Source organism: Lactuca sativa, chromosome 2, assembly GCF_002870075.4.
Source record: "Lactuca sativa cultivar Salinas chromosome 2, Lsat_Salinas_v11, whole genome shotgun sequence".
NCBI classification, from domain to species: Eukaryota; Viridiplantae; Streptophyta; class Magnoliopsida; order Asterales; family Asteraceae; genus Lactuca; species Lactuca sativa.
In genome coordinates, this window is record NC_056624.2 from 28,996,890 (window position 1) to 29,018,531 (window position 21,642).

At 41.5% G+C, this 21,642-nt stretch overlaps 1 long non-coding RNA gene across 1 annotated transcript; it reads left to right on the forward strand.

The window, feature by feature from the left end:
* The first annotated feature begins 1,737 nt into the window (after positions 1-1,737).
* On the forward strand, positions 1,738-2,693 carry LOC122196674 (uncharacterized). The gene is made up of 2 exons (XR_006188697.1): positions 1,738-2,202; positions 2,428-2,693. It is a non-coding gene; the product is annotated as an uncharacterized LOC122196674 (long non-coding RNA).
* Positions 2,694-21,642: the final 18,949 nt, after the last annotated feature.

A 21,642-nucleotide genomic window follows, 5' to 3' on the forward strand; every position in this document is an offset into this window, starting at 1 on the left:
ACATATCATCCTATAGGGTCACGCATTATAGCAAGTTACCACTAATTACCTTAACAAATAGGCATATAATAGAACAGTAAGTAAACTAGGTCACGTGTAATCCAATCCGTCTTGAATGTCTGTTTAGTGATTTCCTAAGAATACATGTAGTTTTGAGGGTCAACACAAGGTTGGTGAAAGTTACTAGTTTTCTTTTAACCGCAGTAATACTTTTAATATGTCTAAAAATTGTTATCTTTGTATGTATAACAATAGTTAAAACTGTGTTTGCAAAGCATTTTTGAAAAGACAAAACGTATCTTTGTATAAGTAAATCAATACTGAAACCGTATTTCTAAAGGATCTTTCAAAGCCAAAATGTATCTTTTGATAAGTAAATCCATTTTTAAAATAGTTTTGAAAGCAACCAAGCCCATGGTTTGTAGTGAGAGAGAGAGAGAGTCTAGTTAATGTTTATAGTGATTCCTATAACCAAGCTATGTGACTGAATGTACCTCCCTACAACGCTTCATTAGACGTTGTAGTAACAAATTGTAGACACTTATCGCCGAATTTGATTGATCGGTCAAGGTTGTAGCTAGCAATCGTAGGTGGAGATGTTAACCGTGTATAGATCTATACATATGTATCTCGCTCCGAAGATTATCGATTATAGTAGTGCGGGTATGCTAAGTGTTTAGAATCAGCTAGTGAATATAGTCTCACTAAAATCCCCTTAACTAAAAGTATGTGAATAGCTCACATCCCTAATTTAATTGTGGTTAAGTCACTAGGCATAATGAATTCATTGTATAAGGTTTATAAAGCCGAGTATGCTTGGTATGTATGTAAAAGTGTAATGTAATCGCTTTTATAAAGATGTATGTTTCAAAGTAATGAACATATGTACATGTATAAACTTTAAGTATTTAAAGATATAAATATACATGAATAGTTATAGCTTGAATCCTTGAAATACTAAAAAGATTTATAATGTGCTTGTTATAATATACAATATCACATAAAAATTATATGTTTTTGTATCATGCAACATCTGTTGTGTGGACTAGTTATTTCACGAAAAAGTAACTATAATACGTATATAAAAAGTTTATATTAGTTTATTTGTAACAATATGGTAAAATGTTAAATAACATTTTTATATACTTGATTTATTGTATTTTCGCATAAAGGATAATATATTTCTATAAAAAATATATATAGGCACATGTATCCTCCTCTCCCCCCCCCCCCCCCCCCCCCCCCCCCCGAAAATAATTAAAAGTAATAAAAATGGGTCATAAGCACTCACCCTTGAAGCGTAAGTTCGAGTTGTTCGGCGTTCGTTTATTTTTGACATGCTTGACGTGAGAAACCACAAAGTCATGTTTCTTGATCTTTACAATATTATCGGGACTGTTTCGTAACGAATTTAAGCTATTGGGGACTATTTGGTAACTTAATTAGCCAAAAATAGGAGTACTATGGTTAAAATAAATAAAGGAAGAAAAGAATGTTACAACAGGGGACTATTTGGTAACTTAATTAACCAAAAATAGCATTACTGGTATTGTTAAGAAATCTCCAAGGGAGGGGTTGTTTTGAATAAATGGAAGGTTTGGGACTTATATTAAAAGAGAATGTTACAGCTGGGGTTATTTAGTCATTTCTTAAAACTAAAAAGGATTTAGGGCTTTTTGTATAAGGAAATGCCATGGACGGGCCGTTTTTTATTAATAGCCCAAACTTAAACGAATTTAGGGCTTTTTGTATTGATCGGGCAAATGAAAGGAACGAATGGAAGCAGACGAGCGATGGCAATTGAAAGTAACACGAGGGCACACAAATTACGAGAGGAAAGCACGAAGGCTTTTTGTACTCCGGTCGTTTGGACGATCGATTGAGAGAAGGAGAGATCGTCACTGGGTTTGGACGAACCGAATCAAGGAAGATGGGAAGAAGCAGCGAAGCTTTCTTCCTGCTCCGATGGTGATGCGTGAAGGGGGAAAGGGAACCGGTCTGCCTGGAGCGATGCGAGCAGCAGCAGCAACGAAGTCGACACCTTCGGAGGTATTTGATCGATAGTAACAGAAGAGAAGGAGAGCGAGGGCAAAGGAGTTCCGATGGGAGTCCGGTCGGTCAGCAGCACGATCGTAGGTGGTGTGTTGGGCAGCGGAGCTCGACGGGAAGAAGTGAAGGTTGTGAGGGGCGTTGCTCCGATCGGTAACTGGTGTTCTTCTTGCTTCTTTTGTTTTGTTTTGTCAGAAATCGAATATGGGGAAAGGATGTTTGGGTTTATTATTTGACAGGGGAAAAGGCAACATCGAAAGAGGGTTGTTGCTCTCTTCGTATCGCCGGAAAAATCATAAGGAACCCACCTCCAATGGTTTCTTTGACAGAAAAATGAAGTAGGAATCAATGGGTTTTTTTGGTTGCTTCATTTTACAGGGAAGGAGGAGCACAATCGGGGCTGATGTGGTTGTTCCTGGCAGCAACGAGATGAAGAAGAACGGAGAAGAGACTGCTGGTCTTTAATTGCCTCATTGTCAACCTTAATTGGGAAAATTGTTTCCAACACGTGAGCTTTCTGTGTAGCTTTGTATTAGCTTTGTGTGTAGTATTTGTTATAGAATGATTTATTTACTTTGTGTGTAGCTTTGGATTTATATGTTATTCGGGATACATTACAAATAATAGAAATCATGATTTATTTACTTTGTGTGTAGCTTTGGATTTATATGTTTTTCAACTTTTATAAATATTTTTTCTAAAAAATTTTCAAATATGAAATTAAATATTAGGCTATAGTCTGAGTCCAAAAATGCTTTGCAAGTTCCTCAACGGGTAAAAACGGTTTTATTAGTTTTAAGAAAATCAGTATTAAGTTGGTTTTGGATTCTTAAAATGATCGTATCTTTTGAATACGAACTCCGTTTTGGACGTTCTTTATATTTTCAGAATCAGGGAAACTCATACTACGAGACTATAGTGTCTGTATTGCTCACAACTGCTTAATACAAAATTTCAATTTTTTAGACGCGTTAACTAAGGTTGCAGTTTGAGTTGTTTGATTGATTTGCCATTTTACACATTTGGAGGTAAGATACCATCTGCTATTTTGTAATGGTTGAAATGAACTCATTTATTTTTCAGAAGAGGCACTAAAACCCAATCAGTCAAATTGAAAAGAGATTTTCTAGGAACTTGACCGTTCACAGTCTTCTTTGACCTAAATTATGGGATGTCACATTACCTCATTGTTAAGGGAATTTTGTCGCAAAATTATTATGCTCTAGGATATTTTATTACACTATCATTTAGTTCCACTCATTTTGTTCCACTATCGTTTCGTTTTACTAGTAGAGGGAGCACCGCTGAATAGTTATGTGTATTTTTGTTTCATCTGGTCCTCACGTTTACAAGTAAACTTCGGCACTCTATGAGAGTTCCAACTCCATATGGAGTTTACCATAGGAATACAGCTTCGCTTAAGGAAGGTTTCTCGATCCATGATCTCAACCGATTCCTTTGCGAAGTGAAATTGAACGTTGACCCGAATCTTATCGAGAGGAAAGACAAGGTTCTCATTATAAAGACACTTCTTAAGATTACACACGTGGAAGGTATCGTAAACTTTGTCAAGTTCTTGAGGGGAAATGAGTTTGTAAGCCACCAGACCAACCCTTACCATGATTTCAATATGTCTGATGTAACACTAAATTCAAATTACTTTTCAGTTTAGACCCCTTGGTGTGTAATGTTTGGCAGAATTGTTCCCTAGGGGGGAAAATTGCCAACGTCAGGAAAGTTGGAGTAAGTCGGGCGTACTCCTTGTACGTTGGGCATACTAGTGCATGTTGGATTGTGAATTTCACCCACGTATGTTGGGCGTACGTGGAGTATGCATGACGTACGCGTGGATTATGAAACCCTAATTTCTAGGGTGTTGCACCCTGTTTAAACATTATGATAGTCTTTTTTGGTCATGTTTAGCCAGCCTCCACCCTCCCTTGTCCAAAAATCAAAACCATAGTGAGTTCTATAGAGTTTTGAGCCATAGAGTGTGTTTGTTGGTGCTTTGTGAAGGAGATAAAGAAGTGGACTATTCAGAGTTATGCTTGGAGGTTGAGGATCCAGGATTAGTACATCATTTTCTACCCTTTTGAGGTTAAAACCTTCCATCTTGCTAATCTACGGTGCTAGATCTAGTTATGTTCAATTTTGTGCCTTTTTGAGTCCTTGGAAGTGATTGTTGAGCCACTTGATTCACTCCAGAGGTGATTGATGGTAGTTCTAGGGTTCTTTTGGTCCCTTTGTCCAGAAAAATGCAAGCTTAGAGGTGTTTATGGACTCATGCATGTGTTAAGACCCTCTGTTAAGTTCTTTTGAGCTTTAGAACCCCATTAAGCCATGCATGCATGTAAAGTTGCAAACTTTACGTGATAAGCCACCTTAAGGATGTCAGATCTTTGAGTATGAAGCTAGGGCTGAGTAGATTAAGTGCTTAATTATATGGGATCGCTAGCTGGGGAGTACATTGGGCGTACAAGCTGGTACGATGTCTACTAGCCCTTGAGCGTGTACGCTAAGCGTACGAGTTGAGTACGCCCAGTGTACTTAACAGTAGTCTTTAAAAGTTTGGGCTTTTCGTCAATGGGCCCATGTTGGACCTTAGCTGTATAGGGATTTTTTGGGCCATAAAATTCTATTTGGGCTGATGTTATTTTGTTGGACTCTTTTGGTTAAAGGCCCATGATGGGATTTAGGCCCAATTTGGGCTTTAGGTGATTGTGTTGGAATTTGGGCCTTTTGGATAGTTGGCTTGGACCTTTGCCTTGGGATAAGTTCGGTAAAGGGTAAAAAGGTCTTTTACCCTAGTTTGGACACTTAATGTGTTTGGGGATCCAATTATTATTTAGATGTTATTTTGTGATTGATAGCGCAGGGAACCTAACAGACCAGCAACCAAAGATTTATCGGTGAGATTCACTAGTCTAAGGTGAGTTTCTTCATTGTGTTTAGCGGGTCAAAGGCACTAGTTCTGGCCCATGGTTTATTACATTAGGATGTTGGACATCTATGTGACTCTTGCATGTGTATGCATTGGTATGTATACCGAGCGAAGCTCAATGTCAGGCGAGGCCCGATTATTGTATTGTATGCCAATAACTTTGTAATTATCATACGTGTTAGCATAATTATATGTTTATATGTTTATATGTGTACCAGGTAGGGCCCTTGTAACGACCCAAAAATCACGACTAAAAATTTCTTTTAAAACATTACTAAAACTGGATTTATAAAACGTATCATAAGTCAAACGTAACTTTCGAGTATTAAATTCAAAACATAATATCATTATCAGAGTCAAACATTCCCAGGCTAACTGATTATGGTGTGTGCTCTGCAATCTTCCCGAGCTCCTCTTTTGAAAACCGAGTACCTGAAACCAAAACTGAAAACCGTAAGCACGAAGCTTAGTGAGCTCCCCCAATCTACCACATACCACACAAAAACATATAAATCACATATTGGGCCTTGCCCACTGCATCGGACCGAAGTCCGGACTATCTGGGGCCTTGCCCCCTACATCGAACCGAAGTCCGAAGCTGACATCGAACCGAAGTCCGAAGCTAACTGACTGGGGCCTTGCCCCCTCCATTGAACCGAAGTCCGAAGCTAACTGACTGGGGCCTTGCCCCCTCCATCGAACCGAAGTCCGAAGCTAACTGTCTGGGACCTTGTCCCCTCCTTCGGACCGAAGTCCGAAGCTAACTGTCTGGGACCTTGTCCCCTCCATCGGACCGAAGTCCGAAGCTAACTGAACACAGCATAACATAACATATCACTGGCATAAACTCACATATACTGCATACTACATCGGACCGTAGCCCGGAACACATAACACATAATTCTTGTCTGAGCCACGAAGGCATCAAACATACTAACTACTGTACCAGATCAACATCCGAAACTACTGCTAGCTAAACGGACCGGCATTGTGGCCTTAGACCCGTTCCTACTGGAAGGAAACTCACCTGAACCGCTGAGCCCTGCTGATAAACCTCTGGCTGCTACTCGACAATCCCCTGAACCGCTGCTCCTCTAGCTCTCCGAGCTATCAATATACAACCCAACACTTAGTCTAACTGACCTCCAAAGGTTAACCAAGTCAACTCTGGTCAAAGTCAACCTTCCAGGTCAACCCTACTCGCCGAGTCACCCTACTGACTCGCCGAGTGCATAAATCCAGAGTCCTTCCACTCGCGACTCTACTCGCCGAGTCAGCCCCTGACTCGCCGAGTTTACCGATTCCCGATTCCTGTCCTGACCAACTCACTGAGTCCTGGCTCGACTCGCTGACTCGAGTCTTAACTCGAAGGGTTTGGGACCACTCGACCTGACTCGCCGAGTCTAAGAACAGACTCGCCGAGCACACGACAAACTTCATCCAACTCGACGAGTTGTTCATCCAACTCGCCGAGTTCATGCCCATCTTCATCCGACTCGACGAGCTGTTCATACCACTCGTCGAGTTCCTCCTCATCTTCAAGCTACTCGCCGAGTCCACTCGAAGGACTCGTCGAGTCCACTAAGATCCACTTACATGCAGAGGACTTCCGAGTCATGCATGAGCTCCAAACTATAGATCTACCCTCCCCAAGCCTATTTCCCACGTAAAGTTGCAAACTTTACGTGTAGAGAGTGAGATCTAGGCAAAATACACCCATAGCAAGGGTTTAGGACCAAGAGACTCCAATTTCCACCCAATGGCTGATACTTTATGGAATTACATACCAAAATAAACATGGATCTGAGGTAGCAACCTCAGATCTGGACCTCAAGCTCAAGATTGGTCTTAAACATGGCTTAAAAGCCCCAAAACTCATAACCAAGGAAAAATATGGAGGAGAGAAACGAATTGATACCTTCCAATGCTCTGAAATGCTTCCCAAACTTCAGATCCAAAGCCACTCCTTGATGCTTCAAGGATTCCCACTCCTTCTTCTTCCTTAAACCCACTCAAAAGTGGCTAGAAGCTTAAATGAACACAATGGGGGCTTAAGGTGCGGCGTTCTGGGTGCAAGAGGCTGTAAAGGAGCCCTAGGAAGAAGATTAAGATGCTTAAATAGGCTCCAAGCCCCGGATTTAGGGTTTTCCTCGCACAAACCAGACTCGCCGAGTCCACTTGGCCGACTCGTCGAGTTGGTCACTTTCTTATCGACCCGGATCCCGCTCCGACTCGCCGAGTCCTTCCTTTGACTCGTCGAGTCCCTCTTAAATTTAGGGTTTCCTTTACTTTCTTGGCTTTCAAAATCCTGGGTGTTACAACTCTCCCCCACTTAAACTGAACTTCGTCCTCGAAGTTTGCTATGATCAGCTGCCTGCGAACTGCCTCCAACTCTTTGTCTGGAACATCCCCCACCCTTTTTGCCCATCACTCCGGCCACTCACAGTGCCGATCACTACCGCTAGAACATACTAAATCCTTCTCTTTCCCATAATCTCCTCAACGTTACCTCCTCCGACTGAAAATCCTGCTGCCTCCCATCCGCCTACCGGATGTACTGAGACTACTCTGGTCTAACCAATCTCCCTATATCTGAGTTACCGGGCTCCCACCGGTCACTACACTCCATCACAAATCCTAGTCTCTTCCAGCGACTCCTAAAGATACTTCGATTATCTATAACTGTTCTATCCATCCTGCCGCTCATACTGAAACGATGCTGCTGGAACCAGCTTGCTTTTATCCCACCTGATTACTCATCTCCTACTTACTCGAGCCTTTCCTCCTGAATGAAAAGCTACCTGCCTAGCCATCCTTACAGATCACTTATACTTCGACAAAGGCTCAACTGATCCTGCTGAGAAGGACTTGCCATTTCCAAGTCAGCCAACTATATCGTCAGCACTTGCATTCCAACGCAAATACAATACTGACCCAAAACCTTGAAACCTTCCAAACACTGAACTGCCTGCAATACTGAACATGCCTGAAACACTAAACTGCCCGAAACGCTGAACCGACTGAGACGCTGAACGGCCTGAAACACAGAACTGGCTGAAACACTGAGCTACCTGAAACACTGAACTCCAACCCAACTGTGGAGTCAAGGGACTCCTCACTTAGTCTCTTCCACGACTTCCGAACGAAATCTTCCTCTAGGACTAGTTTCCACTAGCTATTCCGTCACTGTGGCTCTCGCAACCTTCCGATCCAACCGATCGGATCCATACGTCACATCCTAACATCATCAATTCCACAACTAACAACATATTGGCTCCCAGACTGACGGTAGCCCACAACACACCCGAACCCCAATGGTCCACTGCGACTCTGATCTCATATCTGATGTGACGATCCAAAGCCCAAATTGCTAACTTAGCCGTAACTGATCCTTTTGGGAAATCCGAAAGCTAACCCGTGGATTCCCACATCCTCACTGCTGCACCCGAACTGGTGGGTACAACTGCTTTCCCGCGACTAACACGCGCTCATGCTACCTACCAATCTGATAAAAGGCTGCGACTACGCTCGCGGACTTACAACTCGCTAATACTATCTAGCTGCTAGTGGATGCTACGGCTACCCTCGCAGACTTACAACACTACTACTGCTATCTGACTGCTAGTGAATGCTACGGCTACCCCCGCAGACTTACAACACTACTACTGCCATCTCAAGAACATCCTGACTATCCCTAGTCCCACTAGGGATTTCCTCAAAAACAGCCCTTAGTCTTCGAATACTGCATCAACCCCAACATATTATATCCTTGATGTTCTTAGCGCTTCGTCGAGGAATCCTTCGGCTTGGTTCCCAAACCAACCGTCTACAAATCCGGATACAAGAAGCTATTGTTGGGAAGTTTCCAACCTCCCAAGTCCTGAATCTACGCAACCTGCATGCTGCCTCAGACACTGGCTACTAATACGAAAACATCTCTTGTTACCCGATCTCAGGATCTTCATTCCGACTCTCATGCGTCCGACAGGTGGTCCTCCCTTCCTGGATTCCCAACCAGCTTCTAACCATCTCGATTACATGAACTAACTGCTGGGAAAAGTTCTCGAACTCCCAATTCTGAACTTCTCAATCCATCCAACACTGTGCTACTACCATTTCTTCTCAGAGGCCGCACACTCATTCTGAGTCTACGAGACTCTTATCCATGTATCCCCGGAGGGTTCTCCCCCACTTCGATCCTGCTTACCCCTTGCTGCTTCATACTCTAAAGAGATCCCGATCTTTGCTGCCATTCTATAATCATTCTGCTAAGGAGCCCAAGCCTGCCAGGTAGGAATTTAACCAATCCATCCCAATCACTAACCACTCCGAACTAGTGAAACGAACCGAATCTCTCTCTCAACCATGCTACAGATACTGCATCCTCCAAAACCTTCTCCATAAGAGCACATCCCCTAACTACCAACCAATTATCCGAGGTATGCAAATGGCATATAACATAATCACAAGCAAGCCACACTATAACACAACACTTATACCACAATTTGATGCAGAACCATAACAATATAATCATGACATAAGCTGACAGAAAAACAAAAGTTACGTACCTTCATTACTCAGTGCTGCTCGAATCCCTGCTGAAATCTACCGGAAAACTCGGCTCTGAGCCGTAGGCACCCCTGCCGGGCCTCGACAATTGCTGGCGGTACTCGAAGTCCCAAGGGCAGGAGCTGGCACCTGCCCTGCTGGATACAAACTCGGACAGTGGCCCTTCTTGTGGCCCCTCTGACTGCAATGGAAACATAACGGATCAAGCCCCTGGGCGATGGTAACAACACAGTCTCTGCTAAAATGACCAATCTGGCCGCACTTGAAACACCCAGCATCGCCACCACTCCTACGCCTACACACACCCATGTGCGTCCTTTCGCACTTCCCGCATCGACTGCGGCTCTGATAGTTCCTCGTCCTCAAATCTGGACCCTTGGACCTCTTACCCGAACCTGTGGCTACCTGAGTCTCATCAATTTTCCTTTTCCCTTCTGACTCCCTGCCCGACTCTCGCTCCTGCGTTACCCCAACGGCAACGCCTGCTAACTGAACAACAGATGTCTGATCCTGAAGCCTCGCTATCAATCTATCAGTGATCCTCACGACCATGTCGGGCAGATCCTCGCGAATGGCTCGCGAAACTTCCTCAACTATCCAATCGTGCAATGGTCTCTCTTGGAGACAAAATTCCCCACTCACCCCTGCCCCTAGATGGCAGGAACTAGAAATGGGATCTCCCTCCCTGATGGATCCCTGAACTCCATAAGATTCGGGACCTAGACGAGCCCCAATCTGTCCTGAAACTAACCCGGCCTTAAAGGCCTCAAGATGACTGTCCATGAGTTCCACAATGGCCTCTCTAACCGAACCGAAAATCACTGGAGTCTGATCAATGATGTTGCGCGTAATCTCTGCGGAAATGAAATCCCTCATCTGATCATCAAGCTGCCCGGCTCTGAAGCCCGAGCCAGACCCCTCCTCGACACCTGAACTGCTAACTGGTATCTCGCGCAACGTCACCATGCTGAAAATATAACAAAATCCTGATCAATTTACATACTACTGCTGAGGAATTTCTCACTCACTACCCCATTCCTGGTTTCGTCTTGGCCCCTCTTGAATCGAGTACGGATCCTCTGCTTTCAGTAGTATGGGCCCCTACTACCTTCCACATCTATCCATACTTTCCTCAAGAGTTACCTCAACTCCACACAGTCCCCTTTACTCTTCTACTGATCTCTGCTACTCTCATCCTAGGCTTGCCCTAGGGAACCTCTGACTCTACCCACACAGTCCTCAGCTGCTGAAGGCCTCCTAGTAATGCCAATTAGTCACCACCTGAATACCATCACATGTGACGAGGCTCAGATAATCCTTCAAGTAAAAGACTCGTCCCTACAACGGTTGGACTCAAACGAGAGCTGCGCAATAGGGCCAAATCCAACACTCTGAGATTATTCAACCCTGATCACATGTGATGAAACGTATTCACCTAATGGCTAACTCTCATCACTCAGAGTCCCACAAAGCACAAAGCAAGCAGCATTCGGATAAAGGAGACATACTCAGGCAAAACTATTCTCATAACGAGAAACTACAATAGCATACAATGTTAAGCTCGTGCTACCAGGCATAACCTAAACAGGCTATCCTACTGCTGTCTACTCAATACTAGTATGCAATTCTCATAAAACTGAACACGTAAAGCAGGCACATAAGGCATCATCCTAGATCCTTAGTCCTATTCTAGCATGCTGTTCTACTGAAGCTGGAACTGAAACTGAAACTGGAACCGATATTGAAAATAATAACATAACTTGTATGGGTAAATTGGGAGTACTTACTTGAGCTCGGCTGATTGCATGCACCACACCCTTTTCTCTTTTCAAAACTCTTTTTGTTTTCTTTTCTCAAAATTCTTTTATAACTACGATTTTTCTTTGAAAACTATATACCACTTCCTTAGTTTGAGTTCAGACACACTCAGGAGTGCGCCCGAATCCCTCAAACCAAGGCTCTGATACCAACTTGTAACGACCCATAAATCACGACTAAAAATTTCTTTTAAAACATTACTAAAACTGGATTTATAAAACGTATCATAAGTCAAACGTAACTTTCGAGTATTAAATTCAAAACATAATATCATTATCAGAGTCAAACATTCCCAGGCTAACTGATTATGGTGTGTGCTCTGCAATCTTCCCGAGCTCCTCTTTTGAAAACCGAGTACCTGAAACCAAAACTGAAAACCGTAAGCACGAAGCTTAGTGAGCTCCCCCAATCTACCACATACCACACAAAAACATATAAATCACATATTGGGCCTTGCCCACTGCATCGGACCGAAGTCCGGACTATCTGGGGCCTTGCCCCCTACATCGAACCGAAGTCCGAAGCTGACATCGAACCGAAGTCCGAAGCTAACTGACTGGGGCCTTGCCCCCTCCATCGAACCGAAGTCCGAAGCTAACTGACTGGGGCCTTGCCCCCTCCATCGAACCGAAGTCCGAAGCTAACTGTCTGGGACCTTGTCCCCTCCTTCGGACCGAAGTCCGAAGCTAACTGTCTGGGACCTTGTCCCCTCCATCGGACCGAAGTCCGAAGCTAACTGAACACAGCATAACATAACATATCACTGGCATAAACTCACATATACTGCATACTACATCGGATCGTAGCCCGGAACACATAACACATAATTCCTGTCTGAGCCACGAAGGCATCAAACATACTAACTACTGTACCAGATCAACATCCGAAACTACTGCTAGCTAAACGGACCGGCATTGTGGCCTTAGACCCGTTCCTACTGGAAGGAAACTCACCTGAACCGCTGAGCCCTGCTGATAAACCTCTGGCTGCTACTCGACAATCCCCTGAACCGCTGCTCCTCTAGCTCTCCGAGCTATCAATATACAACCCAACACTTAGTCTAACTGACCTCCAAAGGTTAACCAAGTCAACTCTGGTCAAAGTCAACCTTCCAGGTCAACCCTACTCGCCGAACCACCCTACTGACTCGCCGAGTGCATGAATCCAGAGTCCTTCCACTCGCGACTCTACTCGCCGAGTCAGCCCCTGACTCGCCGAGTTTACCGATTCCCGATTCCTGTCCTGACCAACTCACTGAGTCCTGGCTCGACTCGCTGACTCGAGTCTTAACTCGAAGGGTTTGGGACCACTCGACCTGACTCGCCGAGTCTAAGAACAGACTCGCCGAGCACACGACAAACTTCATCCAACTCGATGAGTTGTTCATCCAACTCGCCGAGTTCATGCCCATCTTCATCCGACTCGACGAGCTGTTCATACCACTCGTCGAGTTCCTCCTCATCTTCAAGCTACTCGCCGAGTCCACTCGAAGGACTCGTCGAGTCCACTAAGATCCACTTACATGCAGAGGACTTCCGAGTCATGCATGAGCTCCAAACTATAGATCTACCCTCCCCAAGCCTATTTCCCACGTAAAGTCGCAAACTTTACGTGTAGAGAGTGAGATCTAGGCAAAATACACCCATAGCTAGGGTTTAGGACCAAGAGACTCCAATTTCCACCCAATGGCTGATACTTTATGGAATTACATACCAAAATAAACATGGATCTGAGGTAGCAACCTCAGATCTGGACCTCAAGCTCAAGATTGGTCTTAAACATGGCTTAAAAGCCCCAAAACTCATAACCAAGGAAAAATATGGAGGAGAGAAACGAATTGATACCTTCCAATGCTCTGAAATGCTTCCCAAACTTCAGATCCAAAGCCACTCCTTGATGCTTCAAGGATTCCCACTCCTTCTTCTTCCTTAAACCCACTCAAAAGTGGCTAGAAGCTTGAATGAACACAATGGGGGCTTAAGGTGCGGCGTTCTGGGTGCAAGAGGCTGTAAAGGAGCCCTAGGAAGAAGATTAAGATGCTTAAATAGGCTCCAAGCCCCGGATTTAGGGTTTTCCTCGCACAGACCAGACTCGCCGAGTCCACTTGGCCGACTCGTCGAGTTGGTCACTTTCTTATCGACCCGGATCCCGCTCCGACTCGCCGAGTCCTTCCTTTGACTCGTCGAGTCCCTCTTAAATTTAGGGTTTCCTTTACTTTCTTGGCTTTCAAAATCCTGGGTGTTACAACTGAAAGTGGGTTAGATTTGATCCCACATCGGCTGGGAAGGAGAACTAAGCATTCCTTATAAGGGGTGTGGATACCTTCCTTGTCACAACGCGTTTTAAAGCCGTGAGGGCAGCAGATCCCATAAGAACTCTGCAGTTAAGCGTGCTCGGGCGGGAGTAGTACCAGGATGGGTGACCCCCTGGGAAGTCCTCGTGCCGAGTGGCCCAAAGCGGACAATATTGTGATACGTGCCAGAGGGGGATGTTACAAATGGTATCAGAGCCAGGGCACGGGTCGATGTGTTCGACAGGGACGTCGAACCCTATAATGGGGGGTGAAAGTGGGTTAGATCTGATCCCACATCGGCTTGGAAGGAGAACTAAGCATTCCTTATAAGGGGTGTGGATACCTTCCCTATCACAACGCGTTTTAAAGCCGTGAGGGCAGCAGATCCCATAAGAACTCTGCAGTTAAGCGTGCTCGGGCGGGAGTAGTACCAGGATGGGTGACCCCCTGGGAAGTCCTCGTGCCGAGTGGCCCAAAGCGGACAATATTGTGATACGTGCCAGAGGGGGATGTTACAGCCCTATGTCAGGAGGGGCCTAAAGAATTAAAGATTTGTAACCCAAGCGAGGCTTAATGATGGGTGTGGCTCGAGGCCGAGTGGGACTCGATGTTGGGTGAGGCCCGATGTGGGGCGGGGGCCCAGTATGTGTTTATTATATATGTTATGGGGTATTTCGGGGAAGAGCCCGGGATGATTACAGTGCACACACCACCATTTTCCGCATTTTGTGACTTACTCTAATTTTTATGATGTATTGATACACATTATTCCACCTTGGATTCCATGATGTTGTCTTTGAGATTACTGTTTTGTAAATTTAAAAATGAAATTTTTGGTCTTATTTATGGGACATTACAAGTTGGTATCAGAGCCTTAGTTTGAGGGATTCAGACATGCTCTCGAGTGTGTCTGAACTCAAAATAAGGATTTAGTAAAAAATTTCAAAAAGAAAATGTTTTTAAGAAAAAGGGGTTTTGTAATACAAGAAAGGGTGTGGTGAATGCAATTGACCGAGCTCAAGTAGGTTTTCCTAAAATACCTATACATGTTATCTGATTTGATTTGATTTGTGAATCTGTGAATCACATGCTAGTTAGGGCTAAGAATCTAATCAGTGTTCGCATGATAGAAAGCTAGGAGTGATGCCTTTGTATGCGTATTGTATAAGCTTGTAGACTTGCATGCTAGTACTGATTAGTCAGTGACAGATTGGCTTGATATGTGATGCCTTGTAACCTAGGAAGCATGGGATGTTAGGTTGGGAATATGTATTGGTATTAGAGATTGTTAAGTGTATGCTTTAAAAAATTGTATATGGTTAGGATCATATAGCCCTAGAATGATTGATTCGGCCTTATTTCCCATTCCTCATTTGGTTGTGATCCTAGGATAGAGCCTTTTTTTGACAATCTATTTGATCCTATATTGTGTATAATTTTCATGCGTAAGGCAACCGACAATAAGAGTTGAAGTTCCTAGCATGAGTTGTAGTATGTGAGTTTGGATGTTCTTGGTTATTCTATGGATTGGAGTGCTACTACACGAATGCTACTTGCTTTGTACTTTGTGGAACTCTTAAGTGATGTGAGTTAGTTATTAAGTGAATATGTCAAGTCACATGTGACAAAGGTTGGATAATCTCAGAGTGACAGATTTGACCCTATTGTGCAGCTCTTGTTTGATTCTAACCGTTGTAGGGACAACTCTTTTACTCGAAGGATTATCTAGGCTTTGTTGCATACGATTGTATTCATGAGGTAGGTAACTGACATTATGGGGGTGCTCTTCTATGACAACTGCCAATTCAGGTCATTCTCGGACTCATGCATCTTTATAAAAAAACCATTCATGCACAACATGCCATGACCTAGTAGTATAGATTAGGTCAAAAATCTTGCATAAACTAGGATCCAACTAAGGTCTAGGACTAATATACTTGATACTTACAATTCTAGTAAGTTGCTTAGCTACAATAGGAAATGCCAATACTATAATTAGAATAAAGCTTCAAGCTTTGTTATAATTGAAATAGGGTATAAAACTCTAAAAATAAATTAAAACATTCTAATTATACTTCAACATGTTGTTGAATATCAAACAATATTCCAAAAACCCTAAAGAGCCAAAAATCCAAAGTTATAAATTATAAAGCTTAAAAACTTTATAAAATTTGGCTATAAACTTCCTAATATCAAATTTTTATTAATCAAATTATGAATTATAGTCAATGAAATAGAAATTAAATTACCAAGTATTAATCATAATTTATTTTTTTGAAAACAAGATTTTAAATAAATCCAAATTTGCTTAATAAACACTTTTATAAAATTAGGGTTTTTATAAAGATTTAGGAGGGAATTTTATAAATTTTAAAATTTAGGAGAGAGGAGGCCAAAATGCATGCAAAAACCGGCCATCACCTCTCCCCGTGCCCTCTCTCTTCCCCAAAATACAATCATTAAGCTTAAACCCCCACTCCACCTCTTCCTCTTCACTCTATCACTTCACTCTCTTCACACACTTCACTCTCTTCTTCCCTCTCTCTAAACTCACGAAAATCCTCTCAATTCTCTGCAAAATTTCGAGATTGTGAAGCCCTTGAAGTGTTCTTACTTCTCTCAAGGTCAAAACCAAGGTAAACAACAACATCTTCTTCCATAAGTTTCATGGTTAAACCTCTTTTTCTTCTTAGTCTTCTCTTCTTTTCGGATTCTATGCCATTCCATGGCTAGAATTCTTTCATTTTCCCTTGTGGTTTGTAGATTCTCACCATAACACAATGCGTGTGTTAGAGATGGTGAAAATCCGGGATCAAACCCATGCAAGGAGTGGAAAAGATGCACATATGATCATGTGACATCAAAACCTAATATTTCATGTTCTTCTCCATTTCTTTTGTGTTCATGCATGAACAAAAGCATTGAAACCATTTCTAGTACATCTTGGATGCTCATTCATTCCATGCATGTGTTAGAAATCGGGCCTTACCAAAGACATGCATGATGTTCTTGTTGAAATACCCTAATAATGCACACAAGTAAACATGCAATCTGCCAGATTACTTTGTTCGACTTTGAACAGTCATAACTCAGCCATTTATTAACCAAATCATGATATTCTTTTTGTATTGGTTAGTTCCACGAATTAACTTTCAAACCCAACTGGTCTTACTGTAAAATATTAAATATCCGATTTTTGGCAGATTTTACAAAAAGGTTGCGCATACAGCTCTTTTTCTGTGATCACTATTTTTATCTTGCTTAAACAATGGCCTTAAACCCAACCATAAATCTGAGGAAAAATACCTTAGAAACTTAACATATCTAGTGAATGATGGTTGAAATTTCGTGGCTTAAAACCTCACTGAATGGGCTACACAAATTCATGAACTTCAGCCATATTTACACTTCATGCATTATTGCATGCAACTTTTCTTAAATTATTTGGAATCATTACCCTCATTTCTCTTCTGAATACATTTTTTTACATTTTCCTTTTGAAAGCCCTTGCATGCATGAGATAATCTGGAAAATTTCAAGAGCTTTTGTTATTTCTTTGATTTATTAGAGTTATTGCTAAAACCAAGGGCATAAATCATATAAAATATTTCCAGAGGTCAATAAATCCTAAATGGATGATACTTATGGGGAATAATGACCCCTCACCAAATTTCAGAAATTTTTGTTACTGTTTAATACGATTTCTAATTTTCTTTTATTTAGGACATGATAAATTACAAAACCCCCTTAGAGGATATGAAAATTGTATCTAACAATTTTCGCATACCTTAACTGTTATGGGTGACTTCAGAAAATAATTTCAAGATTTTTCATCATGTCTTACTATTTTTACCAATTCTTGGTAATTATAATGGTCTAAAAATGGGAAAAATAGTTCTGATTATCCAAATTTCATGCAAAATTTACCAGGATATAATATTATACAGTAGGAGGTTACATAAAAATTTTGAATATTTTTCTCTACTGTAAATTATTTTTCTCTTATTTTCTAAAGTTAATTGCACTAAAATACACTTAAATATTCATAAATACCCAAAACCAGTTTATACATTATGAAAACCACTTTTGATATTTTTCCCAGGATATTTATACTGTAAATGATGTTACAAAAATTTATGGTGATTTGTTTTAACTGTTTAATATTATTTCTTTAATTAATACTATTTAAAGGAATAAAACAAGGAAAAATACAAATAACCACTGAAAAATATCTTTTATATTTTTCCCAGCCTATTTATGTACAATAACAGTTAATTAAAAAGTTTGGGTAATTTTGGAAACTTTTTTTCTATTTATTTCAATTTTTATTGAAATAAATGCTCAAAAATCATAAAATATAATTAAACAGCTTGGAAATCCATTTTTATATTTTTCCTAGCTTATTATTGTTTAATAACAGTTAAATAAAAAGTTTGAGAATTTTTATCCCTCGAATGCTATTTTCGTGAATTTATGTTGTAATAAGGACTTAAAAATTTGGAAAGTTTATATTCCAAGGTTGTAATTAATCGCCCGATATATAGAATTTCATTACTTCAGAAAAAGTGTAACTAATTGATATAAAATCCAATACTAAAACATAAATTAGCATTTCCCTATATGTAGAATTTAGTATATTAGCATTAGATATCGACATGGAAACTCACTAGTGCGTGTGTTTGATGTCGTAGGATCCCGGTAGTAAGACGTTGGTGCATCCCGAAGTACCGCTTGTGTCTACACAAAACATCGTGAGTATTCACGCACTCCCCTATTTTCAGTTTTATGTTTTGGGGTGGAAAAGCATGTCCAGAAAAACTACTATTTGTATGTTGTATTTAAATTGATTTGTATCAAACACGATTGCTATTGTATTGCTATGTTTCTTTATGTATGTCTATGCAACACGGAACATGAGAACTTATCGTACTAAGGCCCTTCCCTTATCTCTAACCATTAACTCTTTGAGCCAATGGTCATTATGGATAGCGCTATTAGGAATTGACAACTCCTCACTCGCCCGAATCGCTGGAGTGCATGATACCATATTCATCTATGGAACGATAAGCATAGATCTCGATAGGGCTTCAGTCATAGGTTTGGTTGAGACTCATTGTTTGCTCATACACATACAAACGCGTTTCTCGTTATAGCAATAAACTTGTATTCCTTAATAGCAATCAACTTTGTTTTATCATTAAAGCAATGTACTTGTACTTACGAAAAGCATTATTGTACCCTCGATTTATAAACTTGTGATACTCACCAACTATTTTCATAGTTGACGCTTGTTTTACATGCTTTTTCAGGAAATAATTAGTAAGTGGATGTAAAGATTCATCATCATAGAGCATGCTGCATCGTGTTGAAGCTATTATGAAGTTATATTTTGAACAATGTTATTTTGAAAAACTTGTATTCTGTTTTCGTTTGAAGCTATGGGTTGTAACTTTCAAATATTGCTATGGTGATGTATCTTTATCTTTTGCATTGAAACCGTTATCGCTGTCATACCTTGCGTTTCCGCTTTAGCGGGGTGTGACAGAAGTGGTATCAGAGCTAAAGTTATAGAGAACATCGATTTTTCTTTAAGAAAACACAACCTATAACTAAAACTTACAAAGAAATTCTTTTTACATCAAACATATTACTAATATAATTAGGTCGGGAGTTGTATTATTGGACCTCTATTAAACATAGCCTGATCACCTATGTTTAATTAAGAAAAGATTTATACAAATCTTGAGCTAATTATAATGGGAATATGTTCAACAAAAACATTTGAGAAAACTTTATTTCAAAATTTCAAAAGGTTAATTTTGGTGTGTGTAAGCATTGCATATTATAGGCATGCATTGTCATTTATTTCATATCTCATTGAAACTATGTCACAGTCCATTATGTCAACATCGTCATCTTCCCGCGCTACCGCCTCAGTCGATGAATCCGGCTACGTCACTGTTATCCCTCGACGTAATCCCCCCGCCTCGGTAGAAGAAGACCCATCAGAGGATACGGAAGATATAGGGAACTTGGTGGAGATCAGCAATGACAACGCCCCGAGTCAACGACGCGAGGCATCACCGACATCGGTGTTGCCACAGCCACCGCTTTATGGACTTCGCATTCGGAGGACGGCGAGGAAGAGTGTTCCCATTCCAGGAAGGATACCCGCCAGCACAGCAGGACATGGCACGGCAGGACCTAGCGGAGCAGGACCCAGCGATGCAGGACCGAGAGCACCCTCACCTCAGCAAGTCATAGGGATACCTGTCAGACAGCCAGGTATGACCCCTGAGGAGTCCCAGAGATTGCAGTCGATAGCAGCGGGCCTACGTCACAGTCTCGCTGTGATAGCTGGGCATCGAGAAGTTTTGGATGAAGTCTTGGCAGGAATGGAAATCCTGTATCAGCATTCGATGGAGACTGCTGACACTGCTAGTGCTGCTAGACGAGAGGCAGGTCATGCGATGACAGCATATTATGTGTTTGGTGGGCTGTTCCTGATTGTGGTGTTGATGCTTCTTGTTGGGATAGCGATTGACTTTTGGTTTTGATTTCAGTATTTTGTTTTATTTTGTTTTGAAATGAAAACCCATGTTGGGTGTCTTTTGGGAAAAATATTTAAAACTTTATTTTGGGATTGATGTATTGGTTTGGTTTTAAGATTATTTCAAATGGTAATGAAAAATTTTATTTTATGTTTGAAAACTTTTACTATGAGGTCAAACCCTAAAATTTATTTGGTAAATGGTTGAATAAAAGAGATTTTTCTTTTCTTTCCTTTCTCAAATCTATATGCATAGTATTAATGCAACCCATTAATTTGACAACACTTACAGTTTTCAAAATGGTAGTGAAATACATATTATACATTATTTTATGTATTTATACGTATTTCTTCTCCTGTGTCATAGAACCATGTCGGGAAGGCCTAATCGCGGGCGCCCACAGAACGAAACACCCGATGTTGCTCAAATGGTAGCACAACAACTCATGCAAGCAATCCCAAACATTGTTACTCAAGTAACTGCAGGACTTATTGCTAACCAAGGAAGTAGTGGAGGAAACCGGGGAAACAATGAAAGAGAATGTAACTACAAGTCCTTTATGGCCTGTAAACCTAAGGAGTTCTATGGAAAGGAAGGTGCGGTCGGGTTGCTGAAATGGATTGACAGCATGGAGTCGGTCCTTCACATTAGCAAATGCCTCGAGCGCAACAAAGTGGAGTATGCATCTTGCCTATTCCAAGATAGGGCATTAACCTGGTGGAATACTCTAGTGCAAACCCGAGGCCGTACAGCAGCATATCAGCTAACTTGGGAAGACCTAAAGAAGCTGTTGATAGAGGAGTATTGTCCCAAGGATGAACTTCAGAAACTTGAATCTGAATTCTGGAACCATTCTATGGTTGGAACACAAATAGAGAAGTACAATAAGTGTAACTTCCATCACAAGGGAGCTTGCCCGGTGTGCCAAAACTGTAAGCAAACAGGCCATTACTCGAAGTATTGTAAGGTGAATAAGGAGGGAAAAAGGACATGTTACGAGTGCGGGAGTACTGATCATCTCCGTAGAGCATGTCCTAAACTGAACAATGGACCTGGTAACAATGGACAAGGCCAAGCCAGGCAAAACTTTCAAGGAAATCAAGTTGGACAGCCAAGAGGTGTAGCCTTTGTGATTGGTGCAGAAGAAGCTCGTCAGAACCCTGAAGTGATAACAGGTACGTTCCTCCTGAACAACCATTTTGCATCAGTAATATTCGATGCGGGAGCAGATAGGAGTTTTGTTTCTTTAGCATTTAGACCGTTAATTGGCTTGAAATCGGTAAAGATGAGGAATGCTTATGCTATTGAACTTGCTGATGGGTATGAAATTAGGGCTAGTGATATAATTCCTGGTTGTACTTTGAATTTAGCTGATAAACTCTTTAGCATTGACCTAATTCCTATAGAGCTAGGTAGTTTTG